Here is a 24455-nt window from a genome sequence, read left to right as displayed (position 1 = left end):
GTTTCCGGCTCTTTAACAATCCTGTCTTCTCCTGAAATGGTGCTGCAACCAAGTCACTTCCCCACCCATGTCCCCTGAGCCTTGCTAAGGTCTTCTGTCTCTAAATGTCCTGGGGGCCTGTCACCTGCATTTACAGTGTGCATGTGGCAAGAAGCCTTCCTGCTGTCACTTAACATCACAGGAAAGAGCTTTCAAAACCTGAACACTGGAGCAGAAAATAGTTATGCTTTCTATGCTGCTAATCCACCCTTCCCCCTCATTTGACTAGGATTTTTAAATATAGGTCATTCTCATCCTTTGTCACAAAAACTTTTAAGAAATTGTTTCGTTTCCTGAAAAGGTGCAGCAGTCCATTTGAACTCTTAAGGTGGGTGTAAAAGATTGTACTTCATAGTCTCATTCTCCCTTCTCTCTTTTTAGTTTTATCTCCTGTATTTCTTGTTTTTGTTTTGCTTTTTAAAGATTACACAGTGAATGATTGTACAGTAATATGCTAAATAAGTGACTTCTGGGCAGTTTCTGTAGGCTGGAAAAGTGGGTTATAAAAGCTTTAACTGATTTAATGAATAATGCTTCAAATTCAAAGTCATTTTTCATAGAGTGGTAAATTGGCCATCAAGGTTGCATCATCAGCATATCTGAGGTTGTTGATATTCTTCCAGCAATCTTAATTCCGTCTTGGGATTCATCCAGTCCAGCCTTTTGCATGATGAATTCTGAATATAAGTTAAATAAGCAGGGAGACAATATTCAGCCTTGTTGTACTCCTTTCGCAATTTTGAACCAATCAGTTATTCCATGTCAAGTTCTAACTGTAGCTTCGCTGCAAGAAGCCAAGATACAGGGAACCAGGCAGAGGACCTTCTCGGTAGTGGCACCCGCCCTGTGGAACACCCTCCCACCAGATGTCAAAGAGAAAAACAACTACCAGACTTTAAGGCAGCCCTGTTTAGGGAAGCTTTTAATGTTTAATAAATTATTGTATTTTAATATTTCTGTTGGAAGCCGCCCAGAGTGGTTGGGGAAATATTATTATTATTATTATTATTATTATTATTATTATTATTATTATAGCTTCTTGTCCCACATAGAGATTTCTCAGGAGACAGATGAGATGATCAGGCACTCCCATTTCTTTAAGAACTTGCCATAGTTTGCTGTGGTCAACACAGTCAAATGCTTTTGCATAGTCAATGAAGCAGAAGTAGATGTTTTTCTGGAACAGCGCATGTTTGCTATTTGGTCTCTGGTTCCTCTGCCCCTTCGAAATCCAGCTTGTACTTCTGGGAGTTCTCGGTCCACATACTGCTTAAGCCTGCCTTGTAGAATTTTAAGCATAACCTTGCTAGCGTGTGAAATGAGCGCAATTGTGTGGTAGTTGGAGCATTCTTTGGCACTGCCCTTCTTTGGGATTGGGATGTAGACTGATCTTCTCCAACCCTCTGGCCACTGCTGAGTTTTCGAAACTTGCTGGCATATTGAGTGTAGCACCTTAACAGCATCATCTTTTAAAATTTTAAATAGTTCAGCTGGAATACCATCACTTCCACTGGCCTTGTTATTAGCAGTTCTTTCTAAGGCCCACTTGACTTCACTCTCCAGGATGTCTGGCTTAAGGTCAGCAACCACACTACCTGGGGTATACGAGACCTCCATATCTTTCTGGTATATTTCCTCTGTGTATTCTTGCCACCTCTTCTTGATGCCTTCTGCTTCTGTTAGGTCCTTTCCACTTTTGTCCTTTATTATGGTAACCTTTGTATGAAATGCTACTTTCATATCTCCAATTTTCTTGAACGGATCTCTGGTGTTTCCCATTCTGTTGTTTTCCTCTGTTTCTTTGCATTGCTCGTTTAAGAAGGCCCTCTTGTCTCTCCTTGCTATTTTTTTGGAAATCTGCATTCAATTTCCTGTATCTTTCACTATCTCCCTCGTATTTTGCCTGCCTTCTCTCCTCCACTATTTGTAAGGCCTCATTCGACAGCCACTTTGCTTTCTTGCATTTCCTTTTCCTTGGGATGGTTTTCGTTGCTGCCTCCTGTATAATGTTATGAGCCTCCATCCATAGTTCTTCAGGCACTCTGTCCACCAAATCTAAATCCTTAAGCCTGTTCCTCACTTCCACTGTGTATTCATAAGGGATTTGATTTAGATTGTGTCTTACTGGCCCAGTGGTTTTTCCTACTTTCTTCAGTTTAAGCTGGAATTTTGCTATAAGAAGCTGATGATCTGAGCCACAGTCAGCTCTAGGTCTTGTTTTTGCTGACTGTATAGAGCTTCTCCATCTTTGGCTGCAGAGAATATAATCAATCTGATTTCGATGCTGCCCATCTGGTGATGTCCATGTGTAGAGTCGTCTCTTGTGTTGTTGGAAAAGAGTGTTTGTGATGACAGAACTCTATTAGCCATCGCCCTGCTTCATTTTGAACTCCAAGGCCAAACTTGCCAGTTGTTCCTTTCATCTCTTGATTCCCTACTTTAGCATTCCAATCCCCTATAATGAGAAGAACACACTTCCCATTATAGATGTAAGACATATATTATAAGATGTAAGACATATATTATATGCTATAGCTCCTTGGTATTCAAGATATATTCCAGCGAACTTGAGATTCCTTGGAAGCCTTTCAGTAGTTCCTATATGAGAATATCAGAAGGGATGGACAAGTTCCCCCAGAAGGCAGCTTGTCTGTCTTTATTGATCTCCCCCTTCAGCTTGAAGATGTAAGACATATATTCTAGCTCACATTCTCCATTCTAAGAAGAGTAATTGTGATGCTCAAGTAGATTTATCAACTGTGGTGGAGGATATTCCAGAAGATTCCCCCCCAACTGACAGTGAATTTCTACCCAATTTGACCCTTTCAGCTCACCTTTAAACTGTAAGCCCCAGGGAGAGTGGTGGGTCTCCCTAGAGTCAACATCCGAGGCCATGTCTGTCCCTCCCCCAAACTTGTTGTGTCCCTCCCTGCAGCTACGGTAGGTAGTTGACATGCCACCTTCATAGTGAAACAATTGAAATTAAATGTGGTGTTTTTACCTGAAAGCTGGGTTGGCTTGCCCTTGCCTTCCTTCCTTTCTTTTAAATTTGTGTTTGAGCTGGCCTCTTGCTGTTCTTAGCAGATCTGAGTTTTTTTTTTAAGCAGTCAAGAAAATCTGCACAGGTCATGTATTGCTGATGCACCTGCATCTCAGACTTCACTACACTATTTCTTAGCCTGTTTCTGCCCTTGGTCTGCATTTATGAAAACTCTCTCACATCCAGGAATGGAAAGTGTGAAAGAGACCAGTTTGCTTACCTCTGCCCCCTAGCATTCGTCTGCAAAATCTCCCCTCATCTCTGATTTTTATTCTGCTCCTCCAAGATCATCTCATCCCTTGTTTGTTGCATAGCGCAAAAGTCATCGTTCGGCTTGCCAATGTCTATCTCCATGTGGAATGCTGTAGCAAGGGACTCTAACGCTGTCCATTTCATGTCATTGTGAAGTGAGAGCACTGACACCTGTTATTATAAGTGCTGTTTCAACACCATACAAGTGCACCATGTCAAGGATTTCCATCAGGTTGTGCAGAAAGTAAGCAAAACAAAGAAGCGGGCAATTTGTGTTTTTCCTCACTGAATGCTGAACACACAATCTGAAACCCCCTCTGAAAAAAAGTATGTCCTCACTGTTGGCTGGCATGGTAGTATGAGTTCATAGCACATAGAAGTGACAGCTACCTTGCTGGCATGTGCCTAAGCACACCTTTGTATTCTGGTTATACAAAGTCAAAAAAGGACACAAGCGAGTCTATCATATTGAAGTAAATCAGGAGGAAAGCACACTGTTTACTTTGAGGGCAAATCTTCCTACATCAAATTTCAAAGCCTTCATCTCATGTTTGACACAATTGTGGATTATATGACATTTGCATCTGACTTGTACCAGATGCTGATAGCCTTGATAGCTTTATCCACTGCGAAGTTGTCTAATCCTCTTCTGGAGTTGCAACCATTACTTGTGGTAGCAAATTCTGTACTGTGCAAATAAGCACTTCCTTCTTGTCTGTCCTGAATCTCCCACACTTCAGCTTCAACTTAATTGGATGACCAGTTTTATGGAGAGGGAGAAAAAAACCTATGCCCAAGTTTTCCACACTGTACACAGTTTTATTCATGTTAGCCCCTCCCCTGCACTCCAAGCCAAAATCTCTTCATTGGAAAGCTGTTCCAGCCCCTTGGCCACTTTGGTTGACCTTTTATGCCTTAGGACATGCCAAATCTGTGGAGTTTTGTGGCATATATGCAGTGGTTCTGCAGCAGACAAGATGATGTAGAAAGGGATCTACCCTGAAGGTAGACAATTTTAGGAATTGTTTATTTGAAGACACCTGGCTTAAATGGATCCAGCTATGGCTCAGATACAGGACGACAGCTGTACTTCCCGATCTAAAGTTGTGTGCTCTCTAGTGCTTTCCTGTTCAGCTCTGTACATTCCTTTGAAGCATGCCATTTCACATTTTGAAAGAGGAGGCAAGTTTTGCAGCAAGGTTGGAAGGCCTTCCTCTCTAGCATGTAGACAACATTAAATTGTACAACAATCAATGTAGACAACATAGATTAATTTGTTGCACAATTTGTTGCACAACTTTTTATGCTAGAGATTGTTGTTCCTAAGTAACAGAGCTCTGAAATGAAGAGGGAGATACAGACTTCTCCGCTGCTACCGTAACTAAATACTGTCTGTTATGTACTGAGCTGAATCATAGAACAATAGGATCCAGAATCACCCAATCCAACTCCAGGTGGAAGTGAATCCGCAACCTGATTGGCCTGCAGGAGCAGCCAATCAGGCTGCTGGCAGAAGTCAATCCACAAACTGATTGGCCCACAGGTGTAGTCATGGAGTAGCCAATCACGCAAAGCCCATTGTGTAAATAATGTATATAAGCAGATGGTTTTGGGGAAAGGGCATTCTTCTTCTCTTCTTCTCCTTGATGACTACGAGCTGAATAAAGAGCATGAAATTCACTCTTGACTCCGAGTATATTTCACTGTCCCAACAGTTTCTTATGTTGGGTGTGATGAGGCTGCCTCTGCCACTGAAATGGAAGTAAGAGCAAGGGAATCTTGGATCTTGGCACTATTGTTTAAAGGTAACTTTAATGGAAGGTGCACAGAGCTTGCAGCAAGCAGTTCATTGTATTAGTTATTTCATATTTTAGTGCTTGGCCATAAACATATGGTCCTCCTGATGTTGCGCTTCGAGACCCCCAACCACCCCCCCAAAATGAAGACACAGTGACACGGGATTTTAGTTTAAGTTATTGGGCAAAATTTAGGCCACAACTTTCTTGAATACAGATTGTGTGGGGTATTGGCTTAGGGATTGGAATTATCCAAACTATATCAGACTCTTAAGGAATTCTTAAGGAAATCAGCCCTGAGTGCTCACTGGAAGGACAGATCGTGAAGCTGAGGCTCCAATACTTTGGCCACCTCATGAGAAGAGAAGAATCCTTGGAAAAGACCCTGATGTTGGGAAAGATTGAGGGCACTAGGAGAAGGGGACGACAGAGGATGAGATGGTTTGACAGTGGTCTCAAAGCTACCAACATGAGTCTGACCAAACTGCGGGAGGCAGTGCAAGACAGGAGTGCTTGGTGTGCTATGGTCCATGGGGTCACGAAGAGTCGGACACGACTAAACGACTAAACAACAACAACAACAAATATCAGACTCCTACCCGCATTGCGGGGAATCAGATAAAAGGGTGAAACACTGCCAGAGGGAGCCCCGCTGATGTGAACCGACTTGAGCTCTCCCCGGTACCCCTGTGGGCTCCTAGTATGGCCCTAGCCCCTACCACGGGGTTTCGGACAAGACCCAGGCCAACCCCTGATTCCTTTAATGGAATACCCTTGAGCTTGGAAGGCTGGTGAAGCCACACCTCCCCTCCCTGCACATTGCTGATCCAATGCCTAACTGCCAAACCTTACAAAGCTGTGATGATTGCTATGCGGTAGGCGAAAACCAAATGGCTCTGCCAATCTGCCAGATGGAAAAATTCCTACCAGGCCCCCATTGCAAAACAGGCGATCAACAAAGTCCATAGCAGGGCCAAAGCTCCAGATAAATGGGGGTGGGCGGGCGATCCACTGCACAAAGGCAAAGAGGTCCAGCAAACATCGCACGGTGATTAAATAATGTTTCGTGGCCACCCCCCAAGCCAAGCCATTGGCTTTAAGGACCAAGTGACCGCAAAACGTCCAACCTTAGTGGACCAGGGCATAGCCCTGCCCACACTAGGAGGTGGGAGATGCCTGGGGGCCCAAGCGCAACGCGTACCCTCCTTGAAGAGGATCCGATTTACTGGACCCCTGGCACCCATCAGCTACACTAATTTTTTAGGGATGATGGGAGTTGTAGTCTATTCATGTCTGTAGGGCCACAGGCTCCCTGTTCCTGCTCTCCAAAATTAACATGAGAGTTGCTTTGTTTCACCACCCTTTTCTCACAGAGACATTCACATAGCTAACGTTAAAAAATAATAATACTGGAAGTTCTTGTTTCCAACATGCAGGTATAGATCGTGGTGACATGAATGCATGCTCAGAGGCTCTCTCTCCTCACATCATTTTGTCACATGTCCTGGGTTTGAGCCATTCAACTGGAAACAGGTTGTGTGCTAAACTTACAATTTTCAGGTGTTGATTCCATGGCTCAGATTAGTACCTGGGTACTTAGTACACTTGATGATCCTTATCTTCAGCCCTCTGCTTAAACATTGTAAAATTAATGATCAATCGAACACTGACATCAAACATCTCTAAGCATCTGAACAAGTCCTTGGAATTATAATCATCACACATTTCCAAGGAGGACACTAATATAAAACCGTGCAATGCCATCATTAGGATGAAGATATGGAACAGAACACAGAGCACCATGCTTGCCTGTGGCTCCACTTTTCAGCTATGAGAATGTATGACTCATAGTGCTCCTGTACAGGATTACAAACATTGTATGAAATGTTGAATATAATTGGTGGCATCTTTGCCACTGCAGAAGGTCTTGCCGATGACAAATGAGGGATTTTAGCTCATTCTATGTGGCATCAATTCTGCCTCACTTGAAATGTTTAAGAAATGTGCCATCCTGATAATCGGTCTTTATTTAGTCGGACAAAGTTGTGCTTAATATTTCATATGCTTTTATTTGATATATCTTTCCTGAACCTTGACGTGAAAGCAGAAGTCATTGACAAGAGAGCTTTATGTGCAAATCAGAATTCCCACACTCAAAGCATATTGAAATGGGGCAATTGTTCAGCATTGCCAGCATTTTAGTCTGTTAAACAAAGACCTTCTTTGCATTATGAAAGTAGCTCATCTAATGAAAAATGAATGTCTCCTCTTAGCTAAAATTTAATGGACTACTTTATGCATGTCTCTTGTGCACATTAATTTATATTAGGTCTTTTGTAATCACACACAGCCTGGAAGTCGAAAGAGATGTAAAAGAACCATATGATTCAAAGAGTTCTTATTGCTTGTCCATTTAAACCTACTTACTATTAAATGGCGGTCTGAGCACAATGCAAATCAATACTAATGCGAGCCTTGGCAGCATTTATACCTCACTATAAGCTGACTTGCTCCTTCAATGCACTTTCAGAAGTTTCTTAATGGATGTAATAGAATCTAATTAAACAATATCCAGTGTGAATATTCAGTGTGACATAATTAGCAGCATATCTGAGTGAGTTTTCTTACTCCAATAATAGCTGAAAAGGCACTGCTTAGTCTCTGCTTGGGAGGCGGCAAACAGTGCATTTTACATCCAAGGTTGGGCTAAAATTGCATCATCAACCTACATATACAGTAGTACCTCTACTTACAAATTACTTACAAATTTTTCTACTTACAAATGGAGCTCCGTCCACCATCTTGGATGCAGTTTAGATAAGATTTTTTTCTACTTACGAATTTTTAGATAGGGTTGCTTTGACTTACGAATTTTTTCTCCCAATGCATTCCTATGGGATTCGACTTACAAATTTTTTCAACTTACAAATGTGTGTTCGGAATGCATTAAATTCGTAAGTAGAGGTACCACTGTATTGACTCAGAAGTAAGTCCCATTATGTTCAATGGGACTTACTTCTGCGTAAACAAGCATATAATTGTAATTTTATGTCTGGTCCCACCTTGGCTGCAAAATGCAGCCAGATATATGAAAAAGATCAATGTGTTTTGTTACATGCCACCTGCTCTCTGAACGGTGAGAGATTATTTGCAAGGGTTCCAGGCGCTTACCCGGGATTTCGTTTCCTTGGGATGAAGGCCAGCAGAGACTGTGCTGTCTTTAGGAGAGATGGTTTTATCTGCACATAAATATGACCCGAGCCTAAGATGGGGGAGCTCACAACATTAACAGAACTTGCTCCTTCATTAGTACAGCCTTAGATACCAAATCAAGCATGTCTCTGTCTCTCTGCTTCTCAGCCTGCTGTCTTGCTCAGCTGATACACAACGTACTGTGGCTCTTGTCCTTCTAACTACCAGCCAGGTGAGGAGGGGAAAGGCTCACCCATTTGTTCAGAAGGCACCACCCCTTCTTTGGTTATGCTAATCATGGTGCTCAACTATTCTGGTGCTCAACTATTTACAACCATTGCCTAGACAAGGGGACTGGGATTGGCAAGCTTGTGCTCATACTTTCTACCCCCTCAAACTCACACTATCCTCCTTCATGGTTTCCCCACCCCCAGTTAATTTTCTTATGCTGCAGCCTTGGACTTCCATGGGTCTATTTGTTTTCTGCATTTATAGATCGACTTTCCTTCAAGGAGCTCAAAGTGGTATACATAGCTCTTCTTCTCCTGATTTTATTCTCGCAACAACAAAGTAGGTTAGGCTGGGAGTGAGTGATTGGGCTGAGGTCAACCAGTGAGCTTCATGGCCGAGTGGGGATTCAAACCCTGGTCTCTCAGGTCTTAGTCCAACACTCGAACCACCAGGCCACACTGGTTCTTCTGTGGAAGGCTGAGCTCGTATGGAGCTGAGGCAGCAAAACAGAGATAGGGGAACTGTGGCTCCAAAGACGATGCTGGACTCTGGTTAGAAAAGGACTATGGAACTGTGTTACAATATATGATTATGGCTGCGTGTCGTTTATATGTACAAAGATGGAAGGACATATTATTGCCAACAATGGGAGAATGGCTGTTAAAACTAACAGGCTTAGCTGAGGAAAGTCATTGCTAACATTTGTTAGAGATTGGAAACCCCTCATAGACTTTGGGTGAAAAAGAAAAAGAAATACAGTGGTGCCTCGCTAGACGAATGCCCTGTAAGACGAATTTTTCACTTAACAAAGAGATTTTTCGAGCGGAGGTTGCCTCACTAGACGAATTCATTTTATGCGTACCTAAACCAAGCTCATTGCAAACCATATCATACTAATTGGTCTCAAAATGCTTTTTGTAGCAAATTACCTGGTTTTGATCCAAAATTTTTAAAATTGTATTCAGATTTTCATGCATTTATTGCATTGTTGTCTTTATTCTTTATCCTGAATGCATCAGTTTAGACAAAATAGCTTACACATGTAACCTGTTTTCCTACCCAGTTCTGTATAGGAATTTCCCTTCTTATTGCTGCATTTATCTCAACCTTCCTCTTTCCTTTCCCAACTCCGCCTGCTTCCCCTATCGGCCACTTGTGAGGAGATCTTTTTCTATTCTTCACTTGTAATGAAAAACTACTTTCAGTAGAAATAGACCATTTTAAGAAATAGAGGACGTGAAAACACTGGGAAGCAAGGAGTAAATTGCTTTTGCTGTGTGTTGTGGGATGCTGGAAACAAACTCAAAATGAAGGGAGAGAACAAAGTATTGCTAGACTAATTGCACAGGCTCTTTCTTAAGTGCTGAAATGCTAACTCCAAATCTTTTAAACCACAGAGTATATTCCCCCCCCCCAATAACTAATTCAGTTCCTTGGCATGAAGGGTATATTTTCTCCTGGTACATTGGAGATTTCTGCCCCTCTCCCTTTTAATCCTGTAGAGATATCAAATGCTGGTGGACGAGGGAGGCGGAAGCAAACTGTGTAAATGCAGTACAGTAGCATTTCATCTCAAGAGAACAAGATTCAGCTTCAAACATTAAATTGCCCTGGCAGCACCAGTCTAATAGATGTTGCTGCTCATCTCATCATCAGTAGGGAGAGCCCCCTTCAATTACCGGTATATGTGAAAAGGTAGCAAAAAGTATTCCTAAGGATTCCTTTGCACTTGGATTGCTGAATAGGTATTTTGCAAAATACAGTACCTCCCTTTTAACAATTCCAAAATCCATCTTCATTGCCTACTGGCCTGCTGTATAGCTCGCTAGCTACATGTTACACTCCCCCTCCCCCCAATTTAAACCACGTATATAGTTAGCTACTGGGGAATATGGTGGCAGGAACATTATTGACAGACTGAAGAAGGAGTGGGAGTTGATTGCACATTGCTGAAAACCTGAAAGAAAGCCAGTTTGATATAATTTCACTGGGAATCTATTGCTATGGCAACAAAGAACATTTTTTAGGAAAAGGTTCCAGTTCAAAAGAATCACAAAAGCATAATTAAACCCTCTTTCAAAGTTGCTGGTTTATAGTCTTATTAATTCAGATATCGGGGGGGGGGGGTATTTATTGTTCTTAGGCATCAAAGCTAAAGGATCTCTGCCAAAAAGTTCTCTCCCTTCTTAAATGTTATTTACTTGGAAGCCAGACACAGCATGGAGGCAGCTCTGTTGCCACCTTCAATTTGTTTTCTGCAAGGCGACAGTTATTCCTTGGCATGGCTATGAAGTTTGAGAACCAAACCATTACTCTTAAAAACACGTGTGCACACACATACATGCAAATGTAGCAAAGCAAATGTTATTCAGTCTATACGGTTGCATACATACTAACTTATTTGGAGCAGGAAAATGTAGTTTTTCTCAACTGGGAATCGGTCATGCTCTTCCTCATTCAATCTAGATTGATTCTAGATATTGACATCCAGAATGGCAAGAATGATAATACTTCTAGACCAGGCATCCCCAAACTGCGGCCCTCCAGATGTTTTGGCCTACAACTCCCATGATCCCTAGCTAACAGGACCAGTGGTCAGGGATGATGGGAATTGTAGTCCAACATCTGGAGGGCCGAAGTTTGGGGATGCCTGTTCTAGACTGTGTGTGTACTATATTAGAAAAAGAAGTACTCGGTCTGTATTAATTCTAGAATAAAATGTTATGTGTACACAGGCTATATCTACCTATGCTTAAGGATAAGCAGGGTTTTATATGAGCCACAGCTTAGACCTAGAACAAGATTAGACCTGGGAAATAATAATAAGGAACAATAAGTAATGGTGCAGAATAGCTGCAGAGTGTATAAGAACATGCACAATGATGCTTTCGAATGAAATTTGAGGGATATATGTTTCCTGTGGAATTGAGAGCTGTGTGAAAAGCAACAGTGCAGCAGTGTGCAGGGAAGAAACACCCACGGTTAGGAAGAAAGATAAGGCATTGGCCCCCAGTAGCACAGCTGGTCACACAGGAGCTGAACAGAACTGGGTTGCTTGCCACAGTGCAATTCAACACCAACCCAACAAATGTGACATGCACGATCTGTTCCTCTGCTGTTGCAAAACGAACACAGAGCGGAAATGTCAGCCAGAGGACAATGGGTGGATAGACAAAATTGCTCAACTTGCATGTAAATTTGAATCACAATTCTTAAATAAACAGGCCACAGGACATGTTGGGCCAGATTGGAATGATGACTGAGATGGACAGGCCATTCATCACAGGCATATTTCTTCAGTGCTATGGATGATAATGACACTGACCCAAAACAATTCAGAAACCAACAAAACATGCCTTATGTGTTGTTTAGCAATTTCAATGTATGTCTTTAATCCTTGTTGTAAAAGGTTGGGGTGGAGGTCTGTGAATGGAGTTTGGCTTATGGAACAGAAGGCTCTCAGCCCCCATTAAACCTATGCGCCCCCAAAAGACTGTTTGAAGAGCTTGAGAGCCACTGTTGGGGTGAGGGGGAATCGACTCCCCCCTTGTCTGCAGAAGCTCTGCTTGATGCAAGGCCTTCCATGAATAGGCTCCCACCATTCATGAAATGGAACCTGGATCCATGTTTCTAGCATTTCATTGCTTGTTACAGCTTAACAAAGAAAAACATCACATTAAGCATGTTGTAGTAATGTATACAGTATGTTATATGGATGACGGTTTGGAAACCTCAACTAGTGCAGAATTCGGCAGCCAGGATGCTCACCAAAGCAAGACAGTTTGAGCATATTACACCAATCCTGGTCTGACTGCACTGGCTACCAATTAGTTTCCAGGGCCAATTCAAAGTGCTGGTGTAGTGGCTAAGAGCGGTGGACTCGTAATCTGATGAACCGGGTTCGCGTCCCCGCTCCTCCACTTGCAGCTCCTGGGTGACCTTGGGCTAGTCACACTTCTCTGAAGTCTCTCAGCCTCACTCACCTCACAGAGTGTTTGCTGTGGGGGAGGAAGGGAAAGGAGAATGTTAGTCGCTTTGAGACTCCTTAGGGTAGTGATAAAGTGGGATATTAAATCCAAACTGCTTCTCCTCCTCCTCCTCCTCCTCCTCCGCCTTAAATGGCTTAGAATCGCAATACCTCAAGGACTGCCTCTTTCCATATGAACCTACCTGGACCCTGAGATCAACTTCTGAGGCCCTTCTTCATGTGCCTCCTCCTTGAGAGGTCCGGAGGGTGGCAACACGAGAACGGGCCTTTTCTGCAGTGGCTCCCTGTCTGCGGGCAGTTCGCCTGGCACCTTCATTATACACCTTTAGGCGCCAGGCAAAAACATTCCTTTCTAACCAGGCCTTTGGTTGATTTGATTGACAACCTATGCCCTTTTAAAATGGGGCTCTTTTTGGGTTGTGTGTGTGTGTTATTGGTTGTTGTTGTTGTTGTTGTTGTTGTTGTTGTTGTTGTTGTTGTTATATATTGTGGTTTTATATTTTGATTTTGTTCTGTGAACTGCCCTGATACCTCTGGGTATAGGGAGGTATATAAATTAAATTACATGTTGCAAGGTAAATATTCAAACTTTGTCAGTATTTCTTGCGTTCAATGTAAAAGGGCATTTTCCTGGAAAGTGTACAGGTTATAGGCAATCCTACATATCTTTAGCATATGAAACAGCTCTTTGAGGTTCAGGTAGGTGGATAAATAGATCCAGAGCCTGGACTATCAGAGCAAAGGGACTGACAGGCCAGCAGGCCTCTGAACAATCCTGACAAGGAGGCTCATCTGAGAGTTCACTAGAGCAGGTGCATAAGCAGCAGTTCCACAGCTGAAGTTTCAGACTGTGCACACAGAGAAGACCTTAAATGCACTGGCTTGTAAAGCTGCAGCTGTTTCTTATTTGCTTTCTGTGGGCAGTGTCAATGATTACCACAACTGTGATCATTACAGCTAATTACACATCATTTAATTTTTTTTTTACCTTAACTGTTGGAAGAACTGGACTTAATCATGGCTAACCTGGTGGCTCTTCTTTACGCTCAGCCCTTAGGCAAAAGGCTTCTTGCATCGTGTTAAGACCTTGGTATGTTAAAGGGATGGTCACATCCTATGTGAGCCTATCAAATGCTATCCTGATCGTACCTGAATAGCCTCCTTTCCGTCTTTCCATCTTCTAAAGATAGGGGATGACTGGAGAAGAGGGGCTTTTCAATTTTGGGGAAAGGGCTGCGGCTCAGTGGCAGAACACCTGCTTTGCATGCAGAAGGTTCCACTTTCAGTCCCTGGCATCTCCAGTGAGGACTGAGAATGTCACCTTTGTGAAACCCTGTAACAATACTGCCAGTTTGTGTAGACAATACTGAGGTAGATGGAGTAGTTGTTTGACTTGGTATAAGGCACCTTCTTGTGTTCCTATTTGTAGAAACACAAATGCCTTTTTTTCAACAAGCTGGATATCTTTTTTAGTTGCCAAGGTTTTCCATAACCTCAGATGATTTTATCCAATTATTTTTATGATTTGAATGGTTCTTACCGCTCTCATCTGTTTTTCTTGCTTCAGCTGAGTTAATTTCAAACGTATTTTTAATACTGAGTTCCGTACTGGATATTCTTTTGTTCAGAGCTACCCTGAGAAATTTTAGCAACCTGGCGTACAAATGGTTTAAATAAATGAACAAACAAACATTCAGTCAGATTGCCATGACAACTGCAGAATCATCTTAAATGCACCAGAGTAATGACAGTTGCGGCCCTGGCTGGAGGGTTAATTGTAGTCACCTCTAGTTGTGACAGTAGGGCTGGGTAATTTGGAAGGAAGATTTCTATATACCCTGCAATGGATGTGCCCTCATTTCTTGAATAAAGTAAAAGGATCATCAGTACATGGCCTCAGAGCAGCAATATTTGAAAACAATAAACTTGATTGTATGTACCGTATGTTTGTATTTTATAGACACTGTACAAAAATTTTTAAAAAATGACAGAGGCCCTGCCCCTCAGGCTTACAATCTAAAAGATACAACACAAAGGGAAGGGGAGATAACCCCATACAGCTGTACCCCTCCTATAATAATAATAATAATAATAATAATAATAATAATAATAATAATAATAATAATTTATTATTTATACCCCGCCCATCTGGCCGGGTTCCCCCAGCCACTCTGGGCGGCTTCCAACAAAACAGAAATTCTAAAATACAGAGATCCATCAAACATTAAAATACAGAAATCCATCAAACATTAAAAGCTTCCCTAAACAGGGCTGCCTTGAGATGCCTTCTAAAGGTCTGGTAATTGTTGTTCTCTTTGACCTCTAGTGGGAGGGCATTCCACAGGGTGGGTGCCACTACCGAGAAGGCCCTCTGCCTGGTTCCCTGTAACTTGGCTTCTCGTAGTGAGGGAACCGCCAGAAGGCCCTCGGAGCTGGACCTCAGTGTCCGGGCAGAACGATGGGGGTGGAGACGCTCCTTCAGGTATACCGGACCGAGGCCGTTTAGGGCTTTAAAGGTCAACACCAACACTTTGAATTGTGCTCGGAAACGTACTATAGGTCACTTTTACTGAAATATTTTGTGAGGCCCCTGTCCCAATATGTATGTCACTGGACATTTCACACCAAGTTCAGGGGCAGGATTGTGGTTTAGTGGTTAGAGCATCTGCTTTGCATGCAGAAGGTCGCAGGCTTAATCGCTAGCATCTCCAGGTAGGACAGGGAGAGACCTCGGCCTAAAACCCTGGAGAGCTGCTGCCAGTCAATAGACACAATTGTCTATTGTGTAGACAATACAGTGGTACCTCCGGTTGCAGACGGGATCCGTTCCACAGGTCTGGTTGGATCCCGAGGTTTCCGCAACCTGAGGACCGCTTCTGTGCATGCGTGCATGCCAAAACCCGGACAAATACGTCCGGGTTTGCCGCTTTCGCATCCTGAAGTTTACGTAACCAGAGGGACTACTGTACTATATGGACCAGTGTTCTGACTCATATAAGGCAGATAGCTGTGTTCCTTTCCCCCCAAACAACAGACAATATTAACATATTTATTTATTTAAAAAATCAATCCTGTTTCCAGTCTAAAAGCTTGTGTGAGGGGGTGTCCACATGATTTAGAGGTTAGTGGGGGCTACACAGCTGACCTTGTTGTTTATTCGTTTAGTCGTGTTCGACTCTTCGTGACCCCATGGACCATAGCACGCCAGGCACTCCTGTCTTCCACTGCCTCTCGCAGTTTGGTCAAACTCATGTTCATAGCTTCGAACCATCCATCTCATCCCCTGTCGTCCCCTTCTCCTTGTGCCCTCCATCTTTCCCAACATCAGCTGACCTTACATTTAAGATATGGGGACACTGTGCACATAGGCTATCCCTCTGAAGAGATCAGAATATAAAGACAGGATACTGGGGAAAGCTCATGACTTAAGGGCAAAGAAACCCCGCTGCCCCTTGATTGATTGAAGATCTCTTCACACAAGTAACGTCTGAAGGGAAGTACTCTTGGCAGTCAGCATACAAGGGAGATGTTCTTATAATCCACATCATGGATGATCTCTTATAAACAAGAAAGAGGAGGGACCTGTGTTGAACCGAGCAGACTAATAAGGCCTGATTCTCATGTTCCTTGCCAAGAGGAATACATCACATTACTTCTGTCTTTTAGAAATCTGTCCGGTTGCTTCATCAATGCTTCCTACAATTCTGACATATTCACAAAGTATTCCTGGGCTGCCGGAAAAAGATTTTATTTAGTTGGTGAACTCTACATTTCAGATGGCAGGGCTGCAATATGTGGAAAGAGGGTGATTCCTTTTTTTGGTTGACAATACAGGGACTGTCTATGTTGTATTGTATTTGTAGCAGTGAAGACAGATTGGTTGGGCAGCTGTGATAGTACATGGAATGTTCATGGCTGTTCCATCTGCCGAGGGAACAGACTTCTCAGGAAGTTGTGGAGGACTAATCATGAGATAAAGAAAAGTTCCTTGCCTTGTTGCGTTGCAGTTAAAACCTCACATAGACCCTAGGAGCAGGAATAGTTTTGTGGGGAAGGCTGAGGGCCAGCAAAGGTCCCAGAAATGCATTAAAATACTGTAATAAAAAAAAGAAATCTGAGGAATATACAGGGAGGGCTTGAGAAAAGAGGCAGAGAGGTTAGAATTTCACATATCGGCTTGGTCTAACCAGCTAGTTCTTTGGTTGTAGGCTTCCAGATATAAAACAATTCATTCTTTTTTCTATAGGATCCACAAAGACGAAAAATATGCTCCATTTTTATTGTGTCTTTCAGTATTTATCCGAACAGTAAGTGTAAGATGTCCAAGCCTGCTATCCTGCCTCTCTTTAGATGATGATTTCTTTTAGATGCAGCACCAACAGTAGAAGGTCACGTTACTTTCACCTGCCATGAAGTGTTTACCAGCAATTCCAAAGGCAAAGTCAGTTTACAGCTCTTGTAAATCTCTTTTCTCTCTGTAAATGTCCTTGATTATTAACTGAGGACATAGTACACCCACTGTTCTCATTTTGAAGAGAGGGCGCACTTTTTGCAGGCGTACAAGCAACCGGACAAAATAGTTTGCCATTCTTCTATGGACTGAAGTGCAACATGGGTCCAGGCAATTTGTACCCTCTGACTTATGATATTAGTTGGGTTGTGCTTTGTGCTAGTTCATTCCCCAAGTAGGCTCAAATAAAGACTGATTCAGTTGCATTGATGTTTGTTAGCCAGCTGTGCTATAGGTGGCTTTTGCTTCTTAAACAGAGGCCTATGGTTGAGCTGAGCATAAGATTAAAGGATCAAGAGGAATGAAAGGTATGCCTGAACAAAAGATAACATTGCTCTAAAAGTCAGCAAATACGTTCCCTTTACTTCCTCTCTGAGAACCACATTTTCTCTCACCTTTGTGCCTCAGGCCAGAAGAGAGCAAGCATGTTTCTGCCACGAGGTAAGTTTTGCTAGACTATATACCAGGCATAGGCAACCTTGACTCTCCAGATGTTTTGAAACTACAACTCCCATGATCCCTAGCTAACAGTGGTCAGGGATCATGGGAGTTGTAGTTCCAAAACATCTGGAGAGCCAAGGTTGCCTATGCCTGCTATATACGGTACAGTTCAGTAGGAGAAAGTATCAAATGCAGAGGAAAATGAATTTCAGGAGCAAGGGGACATGTTCTCTCATGCGTCTTTTTACCTCTGTCCGGTGAGCGGACCATTAGGTCTTCCCTCTATTGACAGCCACTGCTGAGCAATATGGTGCACAGACCTGCATGTTTATCTCCTGAGAAATTCCTAAATGATACTGCCTTACGTGAGGGCGATGGCCATTAGGAATGCCGGAGAATTCCAACAGAAACAGGAGCAGAAATTGCCAGTGTTTGCTTATCAATATCTGGAACAAAAACCAATCCAGTTAATACAACTGAGTGTTCATTGTTGTCGAGAGGAGTAAGCAGAGGTGTTTAATTTATATTATTGATAAAAATGAGAGTTAAAAACAAGTGAACCAAAACAAATATGAAATTCAAAATATGCATATAAATAAAACCAGCAGTTATAATATACACTGTAAAGAAAAATTACATGTAATAATAATAATAATAATAATAATAATACACTGCCCAGCTGGCTGGGTTTCCGCAGCCACTCTGGGTGGCTTCCAACAAAAGATTAAAAATATATTAAAACATTAGTCATTAAAAACTTCTCTAAACAGGGCTGCCTTCAGATGTCTTCTAAAAGTCAGATAGTTGTTTATTTCCTTGACATCTGACGAGAGGGTGTTCCATAGGGCGGGTGCCACTACCGAGAAGGCCCTCTGCCTGGTTCCCTGTAACCTCGCTCCTTGCAGTGAGGGAACCGCCATAAGGCCCTTGGCCAACTTTTGGCCACAATTTATTTGTGTAGCCTTGCCTAAACAGCACAGCAGAGTTGCTCTTGGAAGAGATGCTGTTCCAGCCTCTTCCTTGGAAGCATATATAGACCTATTTAAAAAAAAGGTTTTATATTGTGAAGGAGATAAAATAGGCTTTATTTTGTATTTTGGTGGCTTTGAAACATTTAAAGCAAATACTATAAATAGGGAGGTGATGGTGATCTTTTCAAGACCAGATGGTTCTCTCATGCCTAATGTGGGAGTTGACTTCTGTGCTACTGTTAGGTTTTTTGTTTTCTCTTGCAGTTCAGATATCTGAGTGTGCACTGCTGCAAGAAAAAAGCTTCCCCAAATTCTGCAGCTTTTCATTAAAGTATTTGCCAAATATTCAGAAGCTGTCATTTTGGATCACAAATCTCAATTTCTGAACATTTGAAATATAATATTTGAATTTAAAGCATTATTAGGAGTTGAAACCTAAGGTAGATTTCACAATCATACTGTTTTTCCTGTGGGGAGGTCAAACATGTTCAGAATTAGTGTAAAAAGTTTTCAAAGCAGAAAAGAAATTTCAGAGGCATAGGGGGAGGAGGACAAAAACCAAAGCTGCACCAGGATCAGCATTCATTGTCGACTCTGGATGCACCCGGCACGTATGCAGAGATAAAGATTTCTTTGCTCATCTTGAGGAAGAAGAGGGAGTGATATATACGCTTATAAAACTGCAAGTTATTACAATAATCCTGCCAATGTTCTTATCTGTTTACAGTTTGTTTGCAAATATTCAATAAACCATTTCCGTTCTTTTATAAAAAGTTTGTTATCTTGATGTCTTATTTTTCTGGTAAGTCTCGCCATTTCTGCATATTCCATAAGTTTTTGTATCCATTCTTCTTTTGCCAGGACTTCTTCTTCTTTCCATTTTTGGGTAAGTAACATTCTTGCCACTGTAGTCGCATACATGAATCAATTTCAATAGTTTGGGTCGTTCTGTCCCTATAATTCCCAAAAGGATATTTTTTGGGGGGTCACTTTTGACCTTATTCCAAGCTGGCCATCAATCGATTACTGTACAGATATGCAATCCAAGCTAAATCTCTGGATTGAAAGTTTTGAATGATTGAATGATTTGAAATCATTACGCTCACTCGGGAGTCGGAGTGCCCACTCTACAACTAAGCCTTCCTTCTGCAGCCTTAACCTGGCCTTATCTGGGATTGGATTCTCTGAAAGGAGTCAACTTTCAAGAAGAGAGAACAGAGATGAGACCCAGACAGCAGTGAATCATTTTATTGCAGGTTTGTTGTTTCTGTTGCTTATTATAAATGTGTTCACTTGCACAGCAAAACATTGAAGGTACTTAAAATACTAGCAAGTTGCCTGTACTGCTGTATCACAGACCCTGAATCCACTGTATGTAGTCTGAAGACCCACTTAGCCACCCACCCTCCAAAAGCCACACTGAAGCTTGGAGGCAAACAGCAAGGCTGTTCCCACAGGCCAGATGCATAAGAATTACGTGACAACACATTGACTGCTGCCAGGCAGATTTAAGAAGGAAGGATGCTGCAATGTGTATAATCCAAAACAGTTTGATGTACTTGCAAGTGGAACAGCTTGTTCAGGCTTTTGTATGAAGGATTTTTTTTAAAAAAGAAAATTGTGTGAAATTGTTCTTTGTGAGGCCTCTGCAAGAGGCAGAGCACAGGTTCTCGCCACTTTCCGCCCCTCCTTTCCTCAGTTATTTCCCACACCTCAGCCATGTTCACCAGTCTTCTACTTTTTAAAAAGTGCCATTTCAGAGTGGGGGAGAAAGAGGGGAATATGGAGGTCTAGATGCAGTATGGTCCATCATGCTGGGGGGGGGGGAATATCATGAACATTTTTGAAATGACCCCTGCTGTACCTGTAATATATATTCTATTGTCATTTCCCCCCTTCTTTTATATGTCTAACAACAAACCCTATAGCAATGGTATCAGCACAGGGTAAGCAAGCACCTTTTGGAGCAGAAATATGCAGCACTTTTTTCTCGGGGAACACAGGAGTATGCACACCCCTAAACATTTTGTGAATGTAAGTTTGGCCTCATTGAGGGGCAGTATTTCAAAATGAGTAGGAAAATGAGAGTTCCCCTAAACATTTTTTAGGGGGGGAAAGCACTGGAAATATGTATGATTAGCATATATTCATTTTATTTATTTACAATATTTCAACCCTGCCTTTCTGAGGGTTTATACTCCACTCAAGCCAGCTTCCATAATTTAAACCTTGGGGTCTCAAATTTCAGTGGCGCCCTGTGTAACACCCAAATTCAGTGCCCCCCCCGCTTCTCGCCTTCCATTCTACATCATAGTTGTGGTGCCCCCTATAGTGCCCCTGAGGCTCTGTGCCCCGTGCGACAGAACTAGTCACACGTGCCGAAATGCACCTCTGCTATCACCTGGGTCCTGGCCTCGGTTTTTGATTAGCCTGACCCCTTTGTCTTTTCTTTCCTGGTTCCTGTTTTCCTCCAGGTATGCGCTGTATATGAGCAAATCTTCCTCTTTTGTCTGGGAACAGTTTCTAATCCTGTTGTATTCTTAGCATCTTCCTTGGGTAGAGCACTTCCTTAAAAGCAGAGGGCTGTGTGCTCTTGTCAATAGGGAACAGTGGTTTGGAAGCTCCAGCTGGTGCAGCTAGATTGGCGGTGAGGACAGACAACAGCCAGCACACAACATTGCTGCTTAAAAGCTTACACTGGCTGCCCATATGTTGCAAGGCCAAGCTCAAGGTTTTTGTATTCATTTACAAGGCCCTTAACAACTTGGGTCCAGGATACCTCATGACCACCTGATCCCTTTTTTATCCCTGTCCCATCACTGAGCGGAATTTCCGTGAGTGGTCCCCCATTGTCTCAGATGCCTTACTCATATCCACCAGAAACTCTGCATTATGGTCTGTGGTTCCATTTCTTTTATTTTTTAAATTATGTTTATTTTTTATTTGAAAATAAAAAGCTTACAGCCACAAACAATCAACATATTTCCAATTACATATATCATTTTGCTTTTATATCATGTTCTTAAAGGTTTTTAATAATTCTTCAGATACCACCTTCTGCTTCCCTCCCTCCCTCCCAACTTCCCCTCACCCATGTGCGATCTTATTGGTCTTCATATTATTGTTTCTTGTTGTGTTAACAATTGTTTGTACTTAATGATTCTATCCTTTGTAATATTATCTTGTATCCTTGTGAGTATTTCCTTTTATGTTTATATTAAAATTTATTTCCATTTCCATATTTTTCCATATATGTCTCTACACACTCTCACTCTCTCTTAACTTTTTGCTTAGAGCTGCCTCTAATTGAAGCCGTTAATTTTGCCATTACCATAAATTCACAAATCTTAGTTCTCCATTCTGATATTTCTGGTATTTTTTTCCTGTTTTCCAATTTTTTTGCCACTAGTAGTCTCATCGCTGCTGTCCCATAGAGGAATATGTTCTTTTTGTCTTTGGGAATATCATTAGTTATTAAATCCATCAGATATGCTTCTGGCTTCTTAAGAAATGTAGTCTTAGATATTCTTTTCAGCTCTTCATGTATCTTAGTCCAGAATTGTTTAATCACCTTGCACCGCCACCACATATGATACATTGTTCCCACCTCTACTTTACATCTCCAGCAAAGGTTTGAATATTTTTTTATAAACCTTAGCCAATTTCACTGAGGTAAGGTACCAACGATAACACATTTTCATTATATTTTCTCTTATCACATAACAGGCTGTAAAATTTATATCCACACTCCACAATTTTTCCCACCTGTCTAAGTGTATTGTCTTGCCCAAATCTTGTGACCACTTTATCATTGTTTCTTTTATTACTTCATCTTTCAATTCCTACTCAAGGAGTAAATTATACATTTTTGATATTATCTTATTTGGCTGCAGTAATTTGCTTTGCAATTTGGAAGTTTTCTGTTCAAAACCTATTTTTGTCTTCAATAAACAGGTGGGCTATTTAATGATATTGTAGCCAGCTATTACAATATTCTTTAATCTCACCATATGGTTCCATTTCTGTGGCATTCCCTCCCTGCTGAGAATAGACAGCCCCCCCTTAGCCATTTGACTAAGATCTTTCTATTTCAGCAGGCACTTTAAGCAAGTTTTCTGTTTTTCATAATTGTAATTGATTTTACCCATTGCATGGCAAGGTCCCAAACCCTCCCGGGAAGTGGAATAAAGACACATGAAACAGTATTTTAGGTTAATGGGCGAAAAAGGCCACAATTTTATTGGTTACAGAATGTGAGTAGTATTGGCTTAGGCATTGGAAACCACACGACTATATCTGACTCCTGCCCGTCTTCAGGAGTCTTGGAAGGGTTAACCACCAGAAGGGGGATCCCTGATGATGCAAATCAACTAGGAACTCCCCCAGGATCACCGCTAGGGATCGTGCCATGGCCCTAGCCCCCCATCAGGGGGTTCAGGCGGAGACCACGCCCCCAAGGTTTCTTTAACAGAATACCCTTGAAATAGAAGGGGTAGGTGATGGCCACTACCTCCCCTCCCCTTCAACTGTATACTCCGATGCCTAACTGCCAAACCCTACAAAGCTGTGACGATTTGAAAAAAATTCCTACCAGGCTCCTGTTAAAAAACAGGGGACCATAGTCCATAGCAAGCTGAGGAGAGAAAGAGCCTAACCTAAGGGAGGGAGGGTGGGAGAACTGACCGAGCAGGGAGAAAAGGAACATGTCCTCGGCCGTGGGCAATTTAAACAGCCTGCGCCATGCCCCTGGACTGTCCGGATTGGACAGCCTTGGGATGACGTGGCTGAGGACCAACCAATGGTGCAGGGGCTATCCTGCCCCATGCGTGTGGGGGAGGGCATGCTCCCAGTCCGCAACATCAACTCTCCGGGGATGGGAAATGGCTTTGCATGCTCCCCCCCCCCATTTTAACAATTTGTTTTAAAAAAAATCACAAAGAATGTGTCATGCCTGTAAAATCTACAATACAAAAACATATGTCCACATTGTAGCTGGTTCCACTGGTTTGTTTATACTCGTTCTAGCATAATGATGCTGTTTCCACGTATTACCACCACCCCCTATGTTGTTCTGTTGTCCTCCTGGTGCCATTTCCACACACTCATCTATTACAAGATTCATAAATGGATCAAATCCTCTTAAGATTCCTTGGACATGCCGGCCACCATTTAATTTCAATGACAGCTTCTTGTCCATAAACTTCTTCAGCTCCGGCGGGTGTGCTTTGCTCATTGTGTCTCCTCACAAGCAGCTCCGGCAACGAGCGTCTTCCTCCCCTTTGCATGCTTTTTTATAATTTTCATGCTTTTTATAATTTTTATGTACACCACATGACCTGGAAGCTGTCTGCGGACAAACGCCGGCTCCCTTGGCCTATAGAGCGAGATGAGCGCCACAACCCCAGAGTCGTCCGCAACTGGACCTTATGGTCAGGGGGTATCTTTACCTTTACCTTTTACTTGCAGACTGTAGTGCTTAAGCAGTACACTATGAGTACATTAAATAAAAAATAATAGTGAGACTTCCTCCCTTCCTTTCCCTCTGAGGCATAGCCTGCAGTCACAGGCTGGAAAATGACTTTAATCATGTGGAAATCATTGCATGATTGGAGGTGACAGGAAGTCTAGTGCCTGGCACCTATATAAACTTGCCTTCTAGACAAATATCTACATTGACCAACAATTGGGCTGATCCATCTTTTGATAGCACGCCCGTTAAATGGCTCACGCAAGCAGCTGTGTGCGTTTCACTTAAGAACATATTCATAAATTAAATATAAAATCAAGGTTTTACATCCGACTTTAATTTTAAAAAGCAGAGCTTACCTTCACTTACTTCTGGAGGTGAAATTAGCACTTGAATCAGCAGGGTTAACATTTTTACAAGTTACAACTTGGAATACATTTTGGATATTGAATTTCTAACATGTTCAGATCTCTAGAGTTTGGAGCATAAGAAGTGATAGTAACTTTGATAATAAACCTCCTGCTGCGA

The 24455-nt window shown here is 42.2% G+C and overlaps 1 pseudogene; it reads right to left on the bottom strand.

Annotated features, from left to right (window-relative positions):
- Positions 1 to 23470: 23470 nt before the first annotated feature.
- LOC118077836 (small nuclear ribonucleoprotein G pseudogene) lies at positions 23471 to 23733 on the bottom strand (annotated as a pseudogene).
- Between the last annotated feature and the right edge of the window lie 722 nt (positions 23734 to 24455).

Source organism: Zootoca vivipara, chromosome 10 (genome assembly GCF_965207765.1).
Source record: "Zootoca vivipara chromosome 10, rZooViv2.hap1.1, whole genome shotgun sequence".
NCBI lineage: Eukaryota > Metazoa > Chordata > Lepidosauria > Squamata > Lacertidae > Zootoca > Zootoca vivipara.
This window is presented reverse-complemented; position numbering and strand designations above follow the sequence as displayed.